Below are 20,984 nucleotides of genomic sequence, written 5' to 3' on the forward strand. Positions count from 1 at the left end.
GTGAAACTTTGCATATAGGAATCCTGAAAAGGGATATGCAATATGGCACGATAGAATTATGCATGACTTTTCCTTTCTTATATTTCTCAAACTTAAAAAAAATTTTTTTTGCAAGACATAATAATTGGCCACAAATTGCAATATATGATCTTTAATTAGAGGCTCCAACTCACAATCCCAAGATCAAGAGTTACATGCTCCATGGACTGAGCCAGCCAGGTACCCCACAACTGAGTAAATTTTCATATGAACTTACATAGGATGATATTATTGTGTTAAGTCCACCTGGTTTACATGGAAAAGTACTTGTTCTTAGGAGACACATGCCGAAATTCTTATGGCTGAAAGTCATGATGTCTGTAACTTATTTCAAATGGTTCAGGATAAAAGTAAGAGAGAGAGAGTGTGTGTGTGTGTGTGTGTGTGTGTAGAGAGAGAGAAAGACTGATTGGGAGAGAAAAGGGGATGTAAGGAAGAAAAATAAAACAAATGTAGCAAAATGTGAATCTTAAGAGAATAGCGGTATTCATTATATTAGTCTTTCAACCTTTCTGTTGACTGGGGGAATTGCTAGAATTTCTGGAATAATAGCCTTCAAAGCTCTTCTACAGAGTCCATAATAGTACATTCCTGTTCAGATTTGTGGGAAAAGTCTGGCTCATTCGTCTTCATTCCATCACCTTCAGTCATGTCTCTGCACATGGCTGGTTTAAGTTATGAAAAACTCAGGAAGTTGAAAGGCAGCCCATTTGGGTACATCAATCTGTAGCTAATAAGGAATCTCTGGGACTGATTTATTGATTTCCTTTGTTCAGGCAACATAAACATCTCCTAGACCAGTGGCCCTCAAGATGTGGGAGGCACACCTCTGGAATCCCTGAGCTCAAAACTATTTTCATAATAATAAGATATATTTGCCTTTTTCACTGTTGGCATCCTTAACAATGTGAAGGGGTACCAAGACCAAAAGTTGGAAAACCACCAACCTTGACGTTTTGAAAGATTTGAAAGAAAGAAAACATGAAAAGTAGAGTTTCCATAGGAGTTAATTTTTTTTATTTAGGACTGAAAAATAATATTCTTCTCTTAAAACTAAATAAACACAACTTGGCTTCTCATCCAAAGCCCCCAAAACTGATTAGAATGGGGAAGTCCTTCAATCTAGGCCTCTCTTAAAAAACTTTTTTTAATTGCTTTTATTGTTGTTGTTAGTTCTAATTCCATGCCACTTAAATTAAACGTAGCCAGAAGAAGGAGAAGAAGAAGGGGGGGGAGGGGTAGGAGAAGAAGGAGTTAGGTGGCTTGACTCCAACTAAAGAAGAAACAGATTCAACATTCCCCTCCTTTCTTGATCCTCACACATTGCATGAGGCTCCAGAGGCCTGCCTTTCTATGGTGTGGTCACAAGGACAGAAAACCAGCAGCAGATCATTATTAGAGTTGACTGCTTAGACTTCTGAGAGTACCAGGTCAAGGCTGTCAAAAGATGAGAGAAGTGGCTCATAAATTTCAGAGCAGAGAAACAAGGGGGAAAGCAGAGAGGAGCCCAGCAAAAGAAAGCAAAATGGCAAAGTGAAACACAGACTAAAACTGCCACTTGCTAGAACTCGAATTTCTGCCATTAATAAGCAATACGATCACTTCAAATGTGATGATAAAATTTTTATAGCACTCCACTCTGCCCACTGTCATCACTTTCTGGTTTGTAGATGTCACATGCGTGTTTTTACCCCGTTGCCTGCGGTTAAAAGCATCTGGACGATAAGACGTCAGAAGAAATCTAGGTTTTCTGCAAATCCTATAGCTCTTAAGCTTTTTATTCGGCTCAAGAGTTTTGCAAACACACCACTACTTTTAGATTTCTTTTAACAAATTAACAATATTAATAGTATTTTATTCAACCCACATGACACACAGAATATTATTACACTCGGGTCTAATAAGACTCCATGAAATAACAAGTTATTCCATAAAAAACCTAAGAGTGGGGAAGCTTTAATGAGGAAGCATGACATGATCTATAAAGCGAGAAGACAAGATAATTATGTGTGCTTTTTAAAGTCTGCAGGGTATGAGACATGCTAGAACAATAAAACAACATAAGAAGGAAGACTAAAAACTCCTTCATAGGACATCATGGTGACTTCTCTGATGCTGAATATAATAAATATATCTTAGTTTTTAGTAGTATTTATTTGCCAAATTAAAACAAAACACTAGGATGCTTTTTTAAGCCACAAAGGGATTTTTAGTTCTCACAAAGAACTTGTCATGTAAAGTACTTACTATGTTGCAGGCAAGCTGCTACAAACAGGCCTACAACATCCTGATTATAGTTCTTCTTCTTTATCTCCTTCAGAGGAGTCTCGTTGGAAGGTTAAAATTAAACCTGGGTTGTGTTGAAGGTCCTACCTACTAGGAGTTTCCCACTTGCCTTACCCCACAGTTGTATGCTAATGTGATTATATGCCATGTCTAGGATTTGGTAGCTATATGAGCCTGAGAATACACATTTGAAAGGAAGTATCTCTTCTCCAAATGACTGATATATGGTAGGAGAAAATATGCCAGAAGCTCAAGTGTGCTGTCACTGGAAACTGATCTTTTTGTGGGGGTGCAAGGGAGTGGGAGTAAGGTTAGTGTTATTTACTGGATCACTTAGCCCAAAGATTATCCTGTCAGGGTTAGGATCTACTACAGTGACCTTAGAAGGCTTACTGAAGGACCAAATGGAAGAAGAAGAAAATCCAACTTCCTTTCACCTAGCTGTTAAATTTCATATTGATGCTATTAGTAAGAAAATCATTTCAAAGGAAATACTATAGAAGTTTTTTAAAATCAGAAGCGTAAAAACATAAAAGATGTTACATGAAAGAATAAAATTGAGAAGTTTTCCTTAGTATGTCCTTCAAAAAATGACTTTCAATGACTTGGGAGATATATCTTTGATTTAATACTGCCCTCTGGATTTTAATTTCTTCAGCTGTGATATGAGTTGGTCTAGATACATACAAAACTTCTACAAATATGCCCTTTGTGAACACAAAGCATCTACATGGAAAAAAATGTAGATGTCACCTTCAATTGTATAACATACCCACTATAAAACCTGAATTATAGCCACTAAAATATAAAAAGAATCTGTGGAAAATGACACCATTGATCCCTCACACGCATGTACATACACTCACCCGCACACACACACTCCCCTACTAAATACCACTTAAGAGCTAGCTAAAAAGCTCTCAACTACACTAGACCATTAATTCTCATAATTTCAATAAACATGCTTCAAACATTTATACAGAAAATATTTTGCATTTTTCATATTCTTTATGTTACCTAATGAGTGTTAAGACTAGCCAATGAGAGGCGCCTGGGTGGCTCAGTCGTTAAGCGTCTGCCTTCGGCTCAGGTCATGATGCCAGGGTCCTGGGATCAAGCCCCGCATCCGGCTCCCTGCTCGGTGGGAAGCCTGCTTCTCCCTCTCCCATTCCACCTGCTTGTGTTCCCTCTCTCACTGTGTCTCTCTCTGTCAAATAAATAAAATCTTTAAAAAAAAAAAAAAAAAGACTAGCCAATGAATGGAGTAATCATAGTACATTAAAATGTCCAGCCAATGTGACCAACACTAGGGTTTTGAAAAAACTGTCTCAATCTTTCCAATTCCCTCAAAAAGGTTTAGAAACAAAAGATAAGGTGGCATTCTATTTAAACAGATTTATTCTAACCCCAGGGCTTAAGAGAAAACTATAGAAAGCAGATGTATTTAGAAGTCCCTCTGATTAGAAGTCCCTCTGATTGAGCAACATTTTCACATCACACATCACACATATCACACACAAAGAATACCAGGAGGAGAAAAAAATTAATAAAAGATACTCTACCAATCTACACAGTCTTGTCCAGAAAATACAGGAGGAAGGATTATTTTCCAGCTCATTTTATGAGGCCAGTATTACCCTGATACCCAAACTAGACAAGGATATTAAAAGATAATAAAACTATTGACCAATATCCCTCATAAGCAAAGATATAAAATTCCTCAACAAAATAATGGCAAATTAACTCCAGCAATATATAAAAAAATAATAATACACCATGAGCTAATGGTGTTTATCCTGGGGATACAAGGCTGGTCCAATATTCAAAATTCAATCAATGTAATCTACCATATTAATGGTCTAAAAAAAAAAAAAAAACCACCACGATCAATTGTATGCCAACATACTGCATACATGAAATGGACAATCCCTAGAAAGGCATGCTACCCAAACTGACTCAAGAAGAAATGCAAATCTGAAAAGACCTATAACAAGTAAAGAGTTGAGTTAATAATCAAGAAAACTTCTCATGGGGCGCCTGGGTGGCTCAGTCATTAAGCGTCTGCCTTCAGCTCAGGTCATGATCCCAGGGCCCTGGGATTGCGCCCGGCATCGGGCTCCCTGCTCGGCAGGAAGCCTGCTTCTCCTCTCCCACTCCCCCTGCTTGTGTTCCTGCTCTCGCTCTCTCTCTGTCAAATAAATGAATAAAATCTTTAAAAAAAAAAAAAAGAAAGAATACTTCTCACAAAGAAAAGCCCAGGCTCAGATGCCTTCATTAGTGAATTCTAACAAACATCCAAAGCAGAATTAACACCAATTCTTCACAAACTCTTCCAAAAAATAGAAAAGGAAGGAACATTTCCTGACTCAATTTATGAAACCACTATTACCCTGAAAACCAGACAAGAACATTACATGAAAAGAAAAACACAGAACAATATTCCCTAAAGACACAAAATCCTCCACAAAATATTAGCAAACCAAATCCAGCAACATATAGGAATGATTATGTATGAATGACCTAGTGGAATTTATCCCAGGATTAACTTCGCATAGGTTGATTTAACATATGAAAAAAATCAACTGATGTAATCTTATATTTATAGAATAAAAAACAAAAACCACATGATCATCTCAACAGATGCAGAAAAAACATTTGACAAAATCTAATAACGTTTCATGATAAAAAAATACTCAGCAAACTAGGAATAGAAGGAAACTTTCTCAACCTGATAAAGGCCATCTATGAAAAACCACAGCTAACATCATACCAAATGGTGAAAGAGGGAACGGCAAAAATTGACAAGGCAAGAAATAACAAATGTTGGAGAAGTTGTGGAGAAAGGGGAACGAACCTCTTACACTGTTGGTGGGAATGCAAGTTGGTACAACCACTTTGGAAAATAGAGTGGAGGTTTCTCAAAAAGTTAAAAATAGAGCTACCCTATGACCCAGCAATTGCACTACAGGGTATTTACCCCTAAGATACAGATGTAGTGAAAAGAAGGGCCACATGCACCCCAATGTTCACAGCAGCAATGTCCACAGTAGCCAAACTGTGGAAAGAGCCCAGATGCCTTTCAACAGACAAATGGATAAAGAAGATGTGGTCCATATCAAAAATGGACTATTACTCAGCCACCAGAAAGGATGAATACCCACCAACTGCATCAACATGGATGGAACTGGAGGAGATTATGCTAAGTGAAATAAGTCAAGCAGAGAAAGACAATTATCATATGGTTTCACTTCTTTGTGGAACATAAGGAATAGCATGGAGGACATTAGGAGAAGGAAGGGAAAAATGAAGGGGGGGAAATCAGAGGGGCATACGAACCATGAGAGACTATGGACTCCAGGAAATAAACTGAGAGTTTTAGAGGGGAGGGGGTGGGGGGAGGGGCTAGCCCGGTGATGGGGATTAAGGAGGGCATGTATTTGCATGGAACACTGGGTGTTATACACAAACAATGATTCATGGAACACTACATCAAAAACTAATGATGTACTGTATGGTGACTAACATAACATAATAATAATAATAAAAAAGAAAGACGGAATGCTTTCCCCCTAATATCAGGAATAAGATAAGGATGTCTGCTCTTGCCACTTCTATTCAACACTGTACTGGAAGTTATAACCAGGGCAATTAGGCAAAGAAATAAAAGGTATCCAAGTTGAAAAGAAAGAATAAGACTATCTATAGTCACAGATAACAAAATCTTCTATGTAGAAAATCCTTCTATGTAGAAAACACACACACACACATACACACACCCCTCTTAGAATAAGCAAGTTCAGCAAGGTTGTAAGATATGAGATTGAAATAGAAAAATCAATTATATCCCTATATATGAACAATCTGAAAATGAAGTTAGGCAAGCATTTTTTTTTTCCATTTACAATAACCTTTAAAGGAATAAACTACTTGGGAAAAGTTTAACAAGCCACACTGGGACGCCTGGGTGACTCAGTCGGTTAAGCGTCTGCCTTCAGCTCAGGTCATGATCCCAGGGTCCTGGGATAAAGTCCCGCATCGGGCTCCCTGCTCAGCGGGGAGTCTGCTTCTCCCACTGACTGCTGCTCACCCTGCTTGTGCTCATTCTCTCTCTCTGACAAACAAATAAAATCTTTAATAAATAAATAATAAAAAGAGGGCAAGACCTACACATTGAAAACTACGAAACATCTTTGAAAGAATTTAAAGAACTAACTAAATGGAAACACATCTCAAATTCACTGACTTTAAGATTTAATATTGCTAAGATCACAATATACCCCCAAATTAATCTATAGATTCAATGCAGTCCTTATCAAAATCCCAGCTGTCTTTTTTGCAGAAATTGACAAGCTGATCCTAAAATTCATATGGAAATACAAGGGACCCAGAAATGCCAGAACAACATTGAAAAAGTAAAACAAAGTAGGAGTATTCACACTTCCTAATTTCAAAACTCACTACAAATCATTAGTAATCAAGATAGTGTGGGACTAGCATATGGATAGACATACAGATCAATGCAATAGAATTGTAACTCCAGAAATAAACTGTTATATTGATCTTTGACAAGGGTGTCAAGACAATTCAATGGGGAAAGAACTGTCTTTTCAGCAAATGGTACTGACATAACTGGATACCCATATGCAAAAGAATGAAGTTGGACCTTTTCCTCATACCATACATAAAAATTAACTCAAGATATATCATACAACTAAATATAAGAATTAAAACTATAAAAACCTTGGGGTGCCTGGGTGGCACAGTCTCAGGGTAGTGAGACTGAGCCCTGTGTCGGGTTCCACACTCAGCGGGGAGTCTGCTTGAGATTCTGTCTCCCTCTCTCTTTGCCCTTCCCACTCATGCTCTTTCTCTAAATGAATAAATAAATCTTCAAAAAATTTTTTAAAAACTATAAAATTCTTAGAAAAAAAACATGATAGTAAAGCTTTGTGACCTTGGATAGTTTCTTAGATACAACATCAAAAGCACAAGCAACAAAAGAAAACAACACATTAGGGGCGCCTGGGTGGCTCAGTTGGTTAAGCGACTGCCTTCGGCTCAGGTCATGATCCTGGAGTCCCGGGATCGAGTCCCGCATCGGGCTCCCTGCTCGGTGGGGAGTCTGCTTCTCCCTCTGCCCCTCCCCCCTCTCATGTGCTCTCTGTCTCTCTCATTCTCTCTGTCTCAAATAAATAAATAAAATCTTAAAAAAAAAAAAAAGAAAGAAAACAACACATTAGACTTCATCAAAATTTTTAAAGTTTTGTGCTTCAAAAGACACCATCAAGTAAACTTAAAAAAATAACCTCCAGAATGGGAGAAAATATTTGCAAATCATGTATCTGATAAGGGACTTGTATCTAGAATATATAAAAAAAACTCAGGATATTTGTCAAATAGCCCATCACAAAATGGGAAAAGGGTTTGAACGATATTTTTCCAAAGAAGATATATAAATAATCGATAAGCACATGAAAAGATGTTCAACATTATCAGTCATTAGGGAATGCAGATCAAAACCACAGTGAGATGCCACTTCACAAACACTTGGATGGGTAAAATAGAAAAGAGACAATAACAGGTGTTAGTAAGGATGTGGAGAAATTGGAACTCTCATACATTGCTGGCGAGAATGTAAAATGGTATGGACCCTTTAGAAAACAGTTTGGCAATTGCTCAGTTAAATGCAATTATCAGGGCGCCTGGGTGGCTCAGTTAGTTGAGCGACTGCCTTCAGCTCGGGTCATGATCCTAGAGTCCAGGGATTGAGTCCCGCATCGGGCTCCCTGCTTGGCGGGGAGTTTGCTTCTCCCTCTGACCCTCCCCCCTCTCATGCTCTCTCTCTATCTCATTCTCTCTCTCAAATAAATAAATAAAATCTTTAAAATAAATAAATAAATAAATAAATTATCATATGATCCAGCAATTCAACTTCTAAGTATATATCCCCCCAAAAAGAAAATGTGTCCCCCCAAAACTTATACACTACTATTCACAGCAGCATTATACATAACTGCTAAAAAGTAGAAACAACCCAAATGTCCATCAACTGATGAATAAATAAATTGTGGCATATCCATACAATGGAGTATTATTTGGCAACAAAAGGAAATGAAGTACTGGTAACATGCTATAGCATGTTTAAAACTTGAAAACATACTAAGTGAAAGAAGCCAGTCACAAAGAATATACATTATATGATTCAACTTCTATAAAATGTCCAGAAGAGACAAATCTATAGAGACTTCAGAAGGTAGGCTGGTGGTTGACAGGGCTGGTGGTAGTATTTACTGCTAATGGGTACAAGGTTTCTTTTAGGGGTAGTGAAAATTACATGGTTTCACACTGAATTATGCACCTTTAAATGGTGATTTTTTTAAAGATTTTATTTATTTATTTCACAGAGAGAGAGAGATCACAGGTAGGCAGACAGTCAGGCAGAGGGAGAGGGAGAAGCAGGCTCCCCACTGAGCACGGAGCCTGATGCCAGGCTCAATCCCAGGACACTGGGATCATGACCTGAGCTGAAGGCAGACGCTCAACTGACTGAGCCACCCAAGCGCCCCTAAATGGTGATTTTTTTTATGCTATGTTAGTTATATCTCAATTCAAAACCCTTATACAAATGTTCTATAATCAAAAAAAAAAAAAAGGAAACAATCCAAATATCCTTCAATGAATGAAAGGTAATAAATTATGGTACATTCAAACAATGTAATAAATGCAATAAAATGGAATAAACTATAGCTGCACACAACAAATTGGATGAACTCTAAGGCATTATACTGTGGGAAAAAATCTCAAAGGTTACATATTGTGTAATTCTATTTATATGACATTCCTGAAGATGCAAAACTATATTGATGGAGAACAGATAGTGGTTCCCAGAAGTTACAAGTAGGGGTTGGTTGTATCCACAAAAGGACAGCACAGCATAAGGGGGTTATGGAACTGTTATGTAACCTGATTGTGTATACATGTGCTAAAACTAACACCAAAAATGTCAATTTTACTTGTATGTTAAATTAAAAAATAAAATTTAAAAAGATATCCCAAAAGATACACTCATTTCCTGTGCTATAAAATAAAATAAAAAACAAGACTGTAATTGAGACCTTATAGGTAGAAGAGGGACATGAATTTAAGGATCATTCCTTTCAGAGAATGGGTTCCAGAAATATACTTTAATTTATGCACACTCTTCTACTCAAATCTTTTAAAAATGCAATCAAGACATTATTTGGATCTTAGTATATTTATTACTTTAAAGCAAGTTCTTTCTTGCTATGTCAGAAGTTACTGACTTGCCCACATAAAATGAATTGAATGAGTTAAAATCTTAGTAATTATTCAGGCATGCATTCCAGCAGCCAAGTACGGAAAAAAGACATGTCTTAGATAATACATGTGAAATTACTTTGTATATTGTGGAATCCTATAAAATGCTAGGCATTTTTATTTGGAATTATTACATTTCCTATGCATTTGGGGACTCGATGATTAATTTTTCTGGGAGACAGAGCCACAGAATATTAGAGCTGGAAAAGACTTAATATTTATCCATTCACTTTATTTTGCAAAGGAAACCAAGGCCCAAAAGTGCTATGGAACTTGTCTAAGATCATACAGCTAGTTGATGGTACAACAAGAACTAGAACTTTGTTTTCTTGACTCTAATTCTCTTTCCATTGCCCCTCAAGTGACTTATGGAGCCATAATCTAAATAAGCAGCCCTCAAATACACTGTCCCTGTAATGACGGTGAAATATTCCACCCTGGAAGCTAAGTTGTTTTATATCAAGTTCTTCCAGTCGGTTCAAGGTTATATTCCAGGGACGCAATTGATCTTGTGGACAAGAAGTGATAAAGGGATTCTACTCAGCTTTGTAGGCAGGTCAGTGAGCCCATAGCACTCAGTGTTCATCACCTAAACTGGATATTTTGGGCTATTCAAGATTTCTATGACTAATTTTTATTCTACTTGTCCCTAAATATAAGGTTAAACTATCTTTAACATGCTCTTTTTCTCACTATCTCCAGGTACTGGCAATCCTCCAAAAAGTTTTATTTTAATTCTACTGCTGGTTCTCACGATAACACAATGCTTTACTTCAAAGACTTATGAGGGGATGGAGGGATGCAGATTCTCATTAGATTAGAAATGGCTAATCAATCTATTAAGGGAGGCAGTATAGGACAGTGGTTAAGAGCATTTGTTCCTGGGTGAGAATCCTTGTTCCACTCCTTACTAGTTACATGCCCTTTACTTCTCTGTGCCTCCTTTGCCTCATTTGGTTGTTCCAATGATTAAATGAGTTAATACATGTAAAGCAATCAGCATAGGACCTGGATCATAATGAGCATTCAATAAATATTACTATTTTTCACAAAAAGTCTCAAAAGTTATACATTACTCTAGAAAACAACCCCAGAAAGACATGTTTGCTCATCACCCCAACACCTACAACAATGCCTAACATCTATAAGATGGTTAGTTTAAGTGTTGAATGAGTAAATGTAGCCCAATTTACAAGACTGCCTTAGGAGTTATCCTCTCTTTCAAAAAAACTGTATTACTGGGAATTACAATATTCCATATGGGATATTGGCAATACCATTCCCTCTCCCTCATCACAAGGGCAATTTTACCTACTGGAGATGTCCCATTTGTAGGATTCCAAAGAGTTGGGGAAAGAGAATTAGATAAAAGAAGTTTCCAAGGGAAAAAAGATGGTCCTGGGTTGACTGTCATTGGGATAGAAAAATCAGATAGGAGGGGCACCTGGTTGTCTCCGTTCATTAAGCGTCCAAATCTTGGTTTCGGCTCAGGTCATGATCTTAGGGTCGTGAGACCAAGCCCTGCCTCAGGCTCTATTCTCAGCGTGGAGCCTGCTTAAGATTCTCTCTCTCCCTCTCCCTCTGCCGCTCCCATGCTTATGTGGGTGCATGGGCTCTCTCTCTCTCTCTCTCTCGAAAGGAAGGAAGGAAGGAAGGAAGGAAGGAAGGAAGGAAGGAAGGAAGAAAGAAAGAAAGAAAGAAAGAAAGAAAGAAAGAAAGAAAGAAAGAAAGAAAGAAAAAAGAAAGAAAGAAAGAAAAAGAAAGAAAGAAAGAGGGGCACCTGGGTGGCTCAGTCATTAAGCGTCTGCCTTCGGCTCAGGTCATGATCTCAGGGTCCTGGGATTGAGCCCCGCATTGGGCTCCCTGCTCTGCGGGAGGCCTGCTTCTCCCTCTCCCCCTCCCCTTGCTTGTGTTCCCTCTCTCGCTGTGTCTCTCTCTGTCAAATAAATAAATAAAATCTTTTAAAAAAGAAAGAAAGAAAGAAAGAAAGAAAGAAAGAAAGAAAGAAAGAAAGAAAGAAAGAAAGAAAGAAAGAAAGAGGAAAATCACACAGAAGGGAGTAACTTGACTCACTTCATTCAAGCATTTATTGAGCATCTACTATACACCATGATACACCATCCCAAACAGGGAATTCAACTCTGAGCAAGACATCCTTGCCCTGGGAAGTCAGTCTAGCAGAGCGCACTACACATTGCACTATATGTCCTATAACAGGAATGGAAAGGGCCATAGGTGTCCACAAAGGGCAACACTAACACTACTTGGGGAATCACAAAACTGTCATTTGGAATGGGTCTTGATGGGTAAGGAGGGTTTGCACAGCAAAGAGGAGAAGGGAGAGTATTCTAGGCAGAAAACCAAATGTTCAAGAACAAATGAATGAGGCAGCTTGGCAAGGTCGGGGAACGGGAAAAAAAAATGTGCCAAATGCAAGAGAGAAAGGCTTAAAAGAGGTCTAAACCTGTCAAAGGTCCTTTGTTCTTAAAAGAAACTTCACTAGAAGCTCCAGCATTGGTCTAATCTAGTAAGAATGATTATTAATCAGTACCTATGCAAAAAGAGAAGATCTGCATACAATTCTCTTTAAAATCTACCCCCTCCTGGGGTGCCTGGGTGGCTCAGTCAGTTAAGCATCAGACTCGGTTTCGGCTCAGACCATGATCTCCTGTGTTATGGGATCAAGCCCTGCATCAGGCTCCTCACTCAGCGGGGGAGTCTGCTCTAGAGACCCTCTCCCCCTCCCACCTCCTCCTGCTCATGCGCTGTCTCTCTCTAAAAATAAATAAATCTTAAAAAAAAAAAATCTACTCCCTCCCCTTCCCACATTACTCTGCCCACACCCAGAGCCAAGATGTTGATTTGACTTTGTTTTGTTGTGTTGCTTTAATAAATACAATTAGTATTCTTTAGCAAGTCTATTCTGGCTGTTGTACCCGAAAACCAGCTGCCAGACACACACTGGCCCAAGCTTTTCTCCTCCCTCCTTGCCATCCCCACCCCTGGCTGCCTCTTAGTGATACCAGAGAGTTGTTACTGCTATTCCCTAGGCTTCACTGAGGACCAATACCCGGTCAGCTTCCCTTTCATTCTACTTTGGCCTGGACACCCCCTCCTGCCCAGAGATATCAGCTCGACCAAATCCTGAGGATCATGTTACCAGTCTAGCAGATCAATTCACATTCAGAAAGATACCATGGAATCCTACTACAAACAGGTACAAAGAAACCTTGCTCCCTGCTCTCCCAACATAAAGATTGTTTAGCCCAGTATTACATTTCTGACTAAACCTGTTGGGGTGGAGAGCCAATTACCAAGTTCTAGTTCCTTCTACTACCCCCCCATACTTTTTCTTTGATCTCATTGCATACATTAAAAAAAAAAAAACAAAAAACACCTAGCCGTTGCTCAAATACGTACAATTACTTCCTTAAACCTAAAACAAACATGATGACAGAGAGCACGGTATCCACTTCAAAGTAAATCCTTATGATAAAGCATTCAATGAAACAATCATTAACTGGATATAGAGGGGTGCAAGTCTTCAATATGCTCACAGTGGTTTAAACCTTTTGCAGGCTACGGCACATACCTGAAAAAGTAGTCAAATTTGTGCAGTACATTGGCGAAGGAGGAATAAGCAGCTTAAAATACCAGGAAATAAGTGAGTGATAACTCCACATTAATCATAACTATGGTATAATATCCATGATCTTAAGAAAAAGTATCCAAAGCTTGGAAATAAAGGAAGAGGATGACAATGCCATTTCAATGTCATACTGGGGCATTGTTTAACAAGCCCACTGAAGGACATTCAATCCTTTAAAAGAATGTACCTGTTCTTGACTTTGCTATTTCGTTAGTGTCCAGACACTGAAGTTTTGTTGTTTTTTAAAGATGTTATTTTTTTTTTTAAAGATTTTATTTATTTATTTGAGAGAGAGAGAGAGAATGAGAGACAGAGAGCATGAGAGGGAGGAGGGTCAGAGGGAGAAGCAGACTCCCTGCCGAGCAGGGAGCCCGATGCGGGACTCGATCCCAGGACTCCAGGATCATGACCTGAGCCGAAGGCAGTCGCTTAACCAACTGAGCCACCCAGGCGCCCTAAAGATGTTATTTTAAAGTAATCTCTACACCCAGTGTGGGCTCGAACTCACAACCCCAAGATCAAGAGTCATATGCTCTACCCACTGAGCCACCGGGCACCCCCGGGGACACTGACGTTTTATGTTAACTTGTACGTGTCTGTCCAGTAATACCAGAGGTTACAGTTTTATTGCCCTGTAGGACATTAACCAGTGTTGTAACTACTAGCAAATTCAATTCAGCAATTCTTTGACCGATTAAGTCTCTATTCCTTGGATTCTCCTTCAAATCGGTAGCTTTACCACCTACTGATTCCTTCATACATTTAGTTTAATAAATTTTTATACATGTTCATCTTATTTTTTTACAAGAATCATGTTTCTAACTTTTAGAGAATCATACTTTGGTCATTACACTGTTCACTCAATCATTTCTCTGTGTTGCATTGCTATCTACAAAAAAAACCACAAAAAAAACCACAAAAAAAAACTGCTTTCTGCCCCAGCTACTGCTCTTACACGTTCAAAAGGGCCCATTTTCTTTTCCCGAACGTATGCGGGCTTGAATCTACACATTCGCAGACCATAATGACCTGCAATCGTATCTTGTTTGGCCCTCAGGGTTTTATTTAATTGAATTATTGCTGACATTTACAAATGGGAAGAAGTCACAAAAACAATAAATAAATATGGATTTCTAGTTTCTCCTGAAAAAATCTAAAGGTCTAGCAGCACTAGAGTCATCTTCCCACCAGCGAAAGAGAGCTGAGCCCCCTTTTAGCACATTCTGTCCCCTGGTCATCCTAGTCTCCACCCCTATTGTTACCTGCCTGTCCTTGCAGTGAATTTAAAGTTTCAATCCCTCAACTGTGGCCTGTCCATTCATAACAAGCTGATTCTCAGTCTATCCCACCTCACACCACCTGTTCAGCTCAGTTTTTCATCCAAGAGACACTGACATCTGAAGTGCATGTGCGTGTGTACACATGCCTTACACACATACACACACAAACACACACATTCAATTGTGGCAAAAAATAACTTTTAAATATTGATCGAAAGTTGGTAGCATATTTTTAAGGCATTCTCAACACACCTGACAGTTGAGAGCTGAAAACCATTGCACTGTCATTTAAACCAATAGGTAACAAACTGTTTTTCAACACCAAATAGAGATTCATGATAGTGATTTACAGCTGTACACATGTAGACTAGTTTCTTTTTTTTTTTTTTAAGATTTTATTTATTGGGCACCTGGGTGGCTCAGATGGTTAAGTGTCTGCCTTCGGCTCAGGTCATGATCCCAGGGTCCTGGGATCGAGTCCCACATCGGGTTCTCTGCTCCTTGGGAGCCTGCTTCTCCCTCTGCCTCTCTCTCTCTCTGTCTCTCATGAATAAATAAATAAAAAAAAAAATCTTAAAAAAAAAAAGATTTTAATTTATTTGTCAGAGAGAGGGAGAGCACAAGAAGGGGGATGGTCAGGCAGAGGGAGAACCAGGCTCCCCGCTGAGCAAGAAGCCCAATGGATGTGGGGACTCGATCCCAGGACTCTTGGATCATGACCTGAGCTGAAGGCAGACACTTAACCGGCTGAACCACCGAGGTGTCCCATATGTAGACTAGTTTCTACCAGCAAAGTAAAGCTTAGAGCTTAAAAAGAGGATATAAGGAATATTCATGAGATACTCAATGATGTTGTATGAAAGTTAAAAAAAAAAAAAACCACCTTACACATTAATCCCTTCTTTCAAGGGCTTAATACAACTGCAAATCCAAAATATACTTTTTTTAAAAAGCCAAATTTAAAAGCTTTAAAACTCAGAAAACATTAATACAAAGAGGTGAACATTCAAGTGTGAAGATTCCAACAATGACCAAAGACTTTTATTAAATCATCAGGCTAATGTGGGCTATGAGCAAGTTTCCCCTTGAATTATCTAGCCAAGTTATGCAATATTAACTTCTGACTGCAGATTCCTAGCATGTCAATCAGGATGACCCTAGTTTCTACACCACAGATTTCAATTTCCTCTTATTACATCCTCCACCCAAACCTTAACCCCACTGCTGAGATCAGGAGCCTCCCCCTAGGAAAAGGTGGGTTCACTCTGGCTCAAACACCTCACTCCCATGTTCTCAGACCTTGGTTCAAACAGAATCCCCTGAAGCACCAAACATGGCGATTCCTGGCCCAATACCCTGAGGCTTGATTTAGTAGGTCTGGGATGGAGGCTAGGAAAATGAACTTTTAACTTACACATACCCACCCTTTTTGTAAGTAATTCTCTTGCAGGTGGTCTTAGGATACACACTGACAAACACTGTCTCCTTGCTTCACTGGAGAGAGCAAGATGGAGTCACTCATGTCAAGCAGGGGCCTGTGTCAAGCAATGACGCAAGCACTTAAGGGTACTGCAGCTACGAGATACTGCTGAGACCAGCAGCAGCTGACACCCCAGAACTATAAAAAGCAGAAGCAGAGGAGGTCTGCAGGGGCCCAAGACTGATTAAATCTCTCTAAAAAGGGAGGATTTCTGCAGCAAACTGTCAGACTCCTCAGACATGAGCCCTCTATGTCTGACCACTTTAAAAAGGCAGCCGCCGCCAAAGGCTCTGCCTGATTGATCTCTGAACAGGGCTGAGATCCTTCAGTGCTTGAACATCACAAGCAGTAAGTGTGGAGGGCTGACCTGGACCGGACCGAGGGCTTATCTCTACTCTGCGCCCACAGGCTGACCTCATGTTGTTAACTTCTACCTAATCTGCTATCTTGTTTATTGTGTGCCATGTAAGAAGCCAAGTTAATCATATCGTGACATGTCATTGAGTTTGGAATCCTGAACCTGCTTTATAATTATGTTAACCCTGCTTTATGACTGAATAAAGCTGACGCTGTGGAAAGACACAACTCACGCGTGCGCCTCTGTGGTGTGCTTGTGAAACTGGTCAATGTCAGTAACATTGGCTTTTGGAAAATTTCTCACTTACAAAAAGTTGTCCTTTGCCATATGGACCATATGGACACATTTACAGAGTCTCAACCATCTGTAAGGCAGTGTGTCAAGGACTGGGACAGATAAAATAATGAACAAAACACATTCTTAACTCTCACAAATCCAGCAGGAAAAATAAATGTTTACCAGTTAATTAAAATAGAATGGAATGTGTGTCATGGCAAGAATACAAATTAAACTCTTAAGCACTCAGAAGTTGACTCCCTCTACCATTCTCTGCCAGCATCTTGTACCCGTCCATCTTTATGATTACACATGATGACACAGCATTTTCCATGCCCTTCCACGGGACTGTATGTTCAAGGGCTGAGATCATGCCTTATTCACTCCTGAGTTATTAGTGCCTGATAAATAATAAATGCTGGGTTGAAGAGTCATTTAATCAAGAAATTCTTCATCATTATAACTTGGCCCAGATTGTGAGAAACTTCACATTAGATTCTGGCTGCTCATTTAGGAAGTCAGTTCCTTGAAACCTAGCCATGTAATTTCACACTTGGAGGGAACTTAGAGAACAGGTGGTCCAGCATGTCACTAAATTTGGTGTGCAGATCATTGGTGGTACTCAAGGAAGATAGTCTCTAGAATGTTTATAGGTGGTATATGAAAAAAAAATTTTTAAATTTCAATAGGAGGCATATCTATGTGTGTATAGAAAATATCTAGAACAAAGCAGTGCTTTTCATAGATGAATGCTTAAAACAGTGCTAAATTTATTTCAAAAAGTAAATATAGAACAGGTGAAACTTTTATGCTATTAGAAATCCTAGTGGCTGCCGTTGGTATGAGAGTAAGAGGCATGAGGGGGGCTTCTGGGGTACAGGAAATGTTTCTTCAGCTGGGTGCTTGCTGCACAGCGATGGTCAGTTATAAGCTGTATTAGGACAACTGCTCTTTTCTGTATGTACAGTATATTCCAATCCAAAAGTATTTTTTTAAGTGGATGTAAATAGTAAATAAATGATAGCACATGGACACTGGAAAAATCCCGAAGGTGTAAAAGGAAAGGTAAATTTGGGACACACGGACTCAAATTCCACTGTGTAGATGAGAAGAAACTCAAGTGATTGCCACAAATTAGCGGCTTGATCTTGAGCAGGGGCTGCCCCCACCCAACCTTCTCTCCCATTCTCCCTTTCCCCCACCTCATGTCCTCAATTCCAGCAGGATATGCACCCTCACTGTCTCCACGATGGTTTTATCAGCTGCTCCCCGCTGCTAAATCCAACTCTTCCAAGGGAGTTGCCTTCCCCACTTGGCTGTTTTTACCATTCCTCTAAGCCCTTCGCCATATGCTACCTTGTAACTAAATTGTAAGCCACGGAAAGACACAGATCCTACAGCATTTACCATCTATTGGGCAAGTTACTTTTCCGGGTCTCACTTTCAACACCTGTAAATCCGGGGGGTGAGGGGGCAGTACAAAGATTATGATCTGGGGTTTGGAGTCAACAATTGCCTGTACCCCAGCCCTACCACTTACTACTGTGGAACTTGCACGTTTCATCGTCGTCTTGTGCCTTAGCCGCTTCACCTGTAAAATCAGGGTTATGATAAACCTATCTTTTAGTGCTGTCGGTAAAGTGAAACAAGATTATCCGTGTGGAGTGCTTGAAACAGTGCTGGGAACTGCTGGCCATTATTACCATTATCTGCAAAGTGGAGGAAATAAAAGCGCCTTTCCTATGCCGGAGTCATTGAAAGGACAGAGTGGGCTGGCGCTGTCAGGAATGTGCCTAAGACTCAGGGGGGAGGAGACGGGGGAGGACAGGAAGATCTGATGAGTCTGGAAGGCGGATGGTGTGTGTGGGCATGGGGGTACGCGGGCCCCACCCACGACCTACCAAGTCAGAATCTCATGTTAAAACGGCCCAAGTTTCCCCCGGTGCTTAAGCTCCTTTGATTTGGGCTTCTGTCCCCCTGCCCCCGGGGTCCTGGCTCCTCGACAGGTGAAGGTGAATTCCCCTTTGAAACACGGTGCTTGGGGGCGCCTGGGCGGCTCAGTCGTTGGGCGTCTGCCTTCGGCTCAGGTCATGATCCCGGGGTCCTGGGATCGAGCCCCGCATCGGGCTCCCTGCTCCGCGGGAAGCCTGCTTCTCCCTCTCCCACTCCCCCTGCTTGTGTTCCCTCTCTCGCTGCGTCTCTGTCAAGTACATAAACAAAATCTTTAAAAAAAAAAAGAAAGAAACACGGTGCTTGGAACAAGGGAGCATCAACAGCCCGCGACCAAAAGCAGCCCAGTAACCGCCTCCCGCCTCGCTCGCTCGGGAGCCGTCTTCGGGCAGGTCCTGCGGCCGGCACGCTCCTCCTTGCGTCTCCTACCTCTCGGAAAGCTACCGGCCGGGCGGGCCCTTCTGGGGGCAAACTTGGGGAGGCCGCTCCGCGCCGGCGGCGGGGTACCCCGGGCGCCTCTCGACTCCCCCGCGTGGCGCGCGTCGGCCGAGGCCCAGGGCTCCCGGGCGGCGCGGGCCGTCTGGAGGGCGCTTCCCGGTCACCGCACGCCCCAGGCCCGCCCGGCCCCGCGCCCTGGGCCCGCGCCTTCGCCCTCGCTCGTACCTGGCGATGGGCTGCCCCGGCCGCTGTCGCCGTTGGCTTCCGGCTGGGGGCATGCCGCCGCCTCCACCTTCTTGCTCTTCGCGCAGCCCACGGCGCGCAGGGACCTGTGGGAATTCCCGGCTGAGGGCAGCCGCAGCCGAGCGGAGGCCGCGCGCCCCCTGCCGGCGGGGGGCGGGGCGGCGGGGGGCGGGGCGGGGGGCGGGCCGCACCCTGATGCCCCCGCCTCCTCTCTTTCAAGCAGGTGGATTTTTTTCACATTAAAGTACGCTCACTAAAGATAGGTAGGAAAATGTAAAGTGGAAAGAAGTGCGAAGAAGGCATTATCCAAAATCTTATCTTTCAAATTACTGTGCTGCATTTACTATTTCTTTCCAGTGGTTTTTTTTACCCTCAATATTTAGTTTTGCACCCAGGTTTTCACTTAATACTAGCATTTTTCTGTGCATAGTCCTGTAAGCCCCCCAGATAACTGGCTTCCACTCTCATCTCAGGCTTTGCCAGTAGATGAGACTGACAATGACCACTTAATTCTGAAGATTTTATTTACTGAAAGAGAGAGTGCCTACGAGAGTAGGGTGAGGGGCAGAGGGAGAGAGAATCTCAGGCAGACTCCCTGCTGATCACCTACCCCACCCCTGGCTCGATCTCGACCCTGAGATCATGACCAGAAGGGAAGTCAAGAGTCCATCACTCAACCGACTGAGTCACCCAGGCGCCCCTGATCAATTTATTTTAGACAAAAGCCTGCTCACACCATCCTCCTCACCTCACCTGCACCACTTACCATACTCCTCCCTTTTATATAGCACTAAGAGCCTTCTAACTTACCCTCTGTTCTCTGTCTCCTACTCTCACTTCCCTCCTCCCACCAGAATAGCATCTTGGCATTTTGTTTTCCTTTTGTGTATCCCAAAACGTAGAACAGTGTCTGGGACACTGTAGGAATTGAATATTGAGGGGAAGAAGGAAGAAAACATTATCTTTAGTAACTATCAATATAAAAGTCCTCCCAATAGAGCTAGAGGACTAGGCTTACCTAGTCCTTTAGCGATAGACATTTAATTTGTTTCTTATTTTAAAATATTATGAATAAGGGGTGCCTGGGTGGCTCAGTCGTTGAGTGTCTGCCTTCGGCTCAGGTCATGATCCCAGGGTCCTGGGATTGAGCCCCGCATCGGGCTCCCTGCTCGGCGGGAAGCCTGCTTCTCCCTCTCCCTCTCCCCCTGCTTGTGTTCCGTCTCTTGCTGTGTCTCTCTCTGTCAAATAAATAAATAAATAAAAATCTTTTTTTAAAAATAAAATATTATGAATAAGATTACAGTGAACATCTTTGTGTTTAGAGCTTTAAGGCTCTCCTTACACATTGCCATATTGCTTTCCAGAATGGTGGTCCACATTTGTACTCCCAGTAGTAAGGAATGAAAGTTCCATGCTACCCAAGGGTGATTTTTTTTTAAGATTTTTTTTTTTTTTTTTTGACACAGAGAGACACAGTGAGAGAGGGAGCACAAGCAGGGGGAGTGAGAAAGGGAGAAGCAGGCTTCCCACCGAGCAGGGAGCCCGATGTGGGGCTTGATCCCAGGACCCCGGGACCATGATCTGAGCTGAAGGCAGACGATTAACAACTGAGTCACAGAGGCGCCCCCCCAAGACTGATTTTTAACA

The 20,984-nt window shown here is 41.2% G+C and overlaps 1 protein-coding gene across 1 annotated transcript in view; it reads right to left on the reverse strand.

Moving 5' to 3' along the window:
- TXNRD1 (thioredoxin reductase 1) overlaps positions 1-19,452 on the reverse strand; it is a 120,269-nt gene extending 100,817 nt beyond the window's left edge. The window contains exon 1 of the mRNA XM_064590698.1: positions 19,320-19,452. The gene's annotated coding sequence lies outside the window, so the exon portion shown is untranslated. The remainder of the gene's footprint in view (positions 1-19,319) is intronic.
- Between the last annotated feature and the right edge of the window lie 1,532 nt (positions 19,453-20,984).

The sequence above is a fragment of the Mirounga angustirostris genome, unplaced genomic scaffold, assembly GCF_029215605.1.
Source record: "Mirounga angustirostris isolate CCGP_5_RB_7025 unplaced genomic scaffold, mMirAng1.0.hap1 SCAF_5, whole genome shotgun sequence".
NCBI classification, from domain to species: domain Eukaryota; kingdom Metazoa; phylum Chordata; class Mammalia; order Carnivora; family Phocidae; genus Mirounga; species Mirounga angustirostris.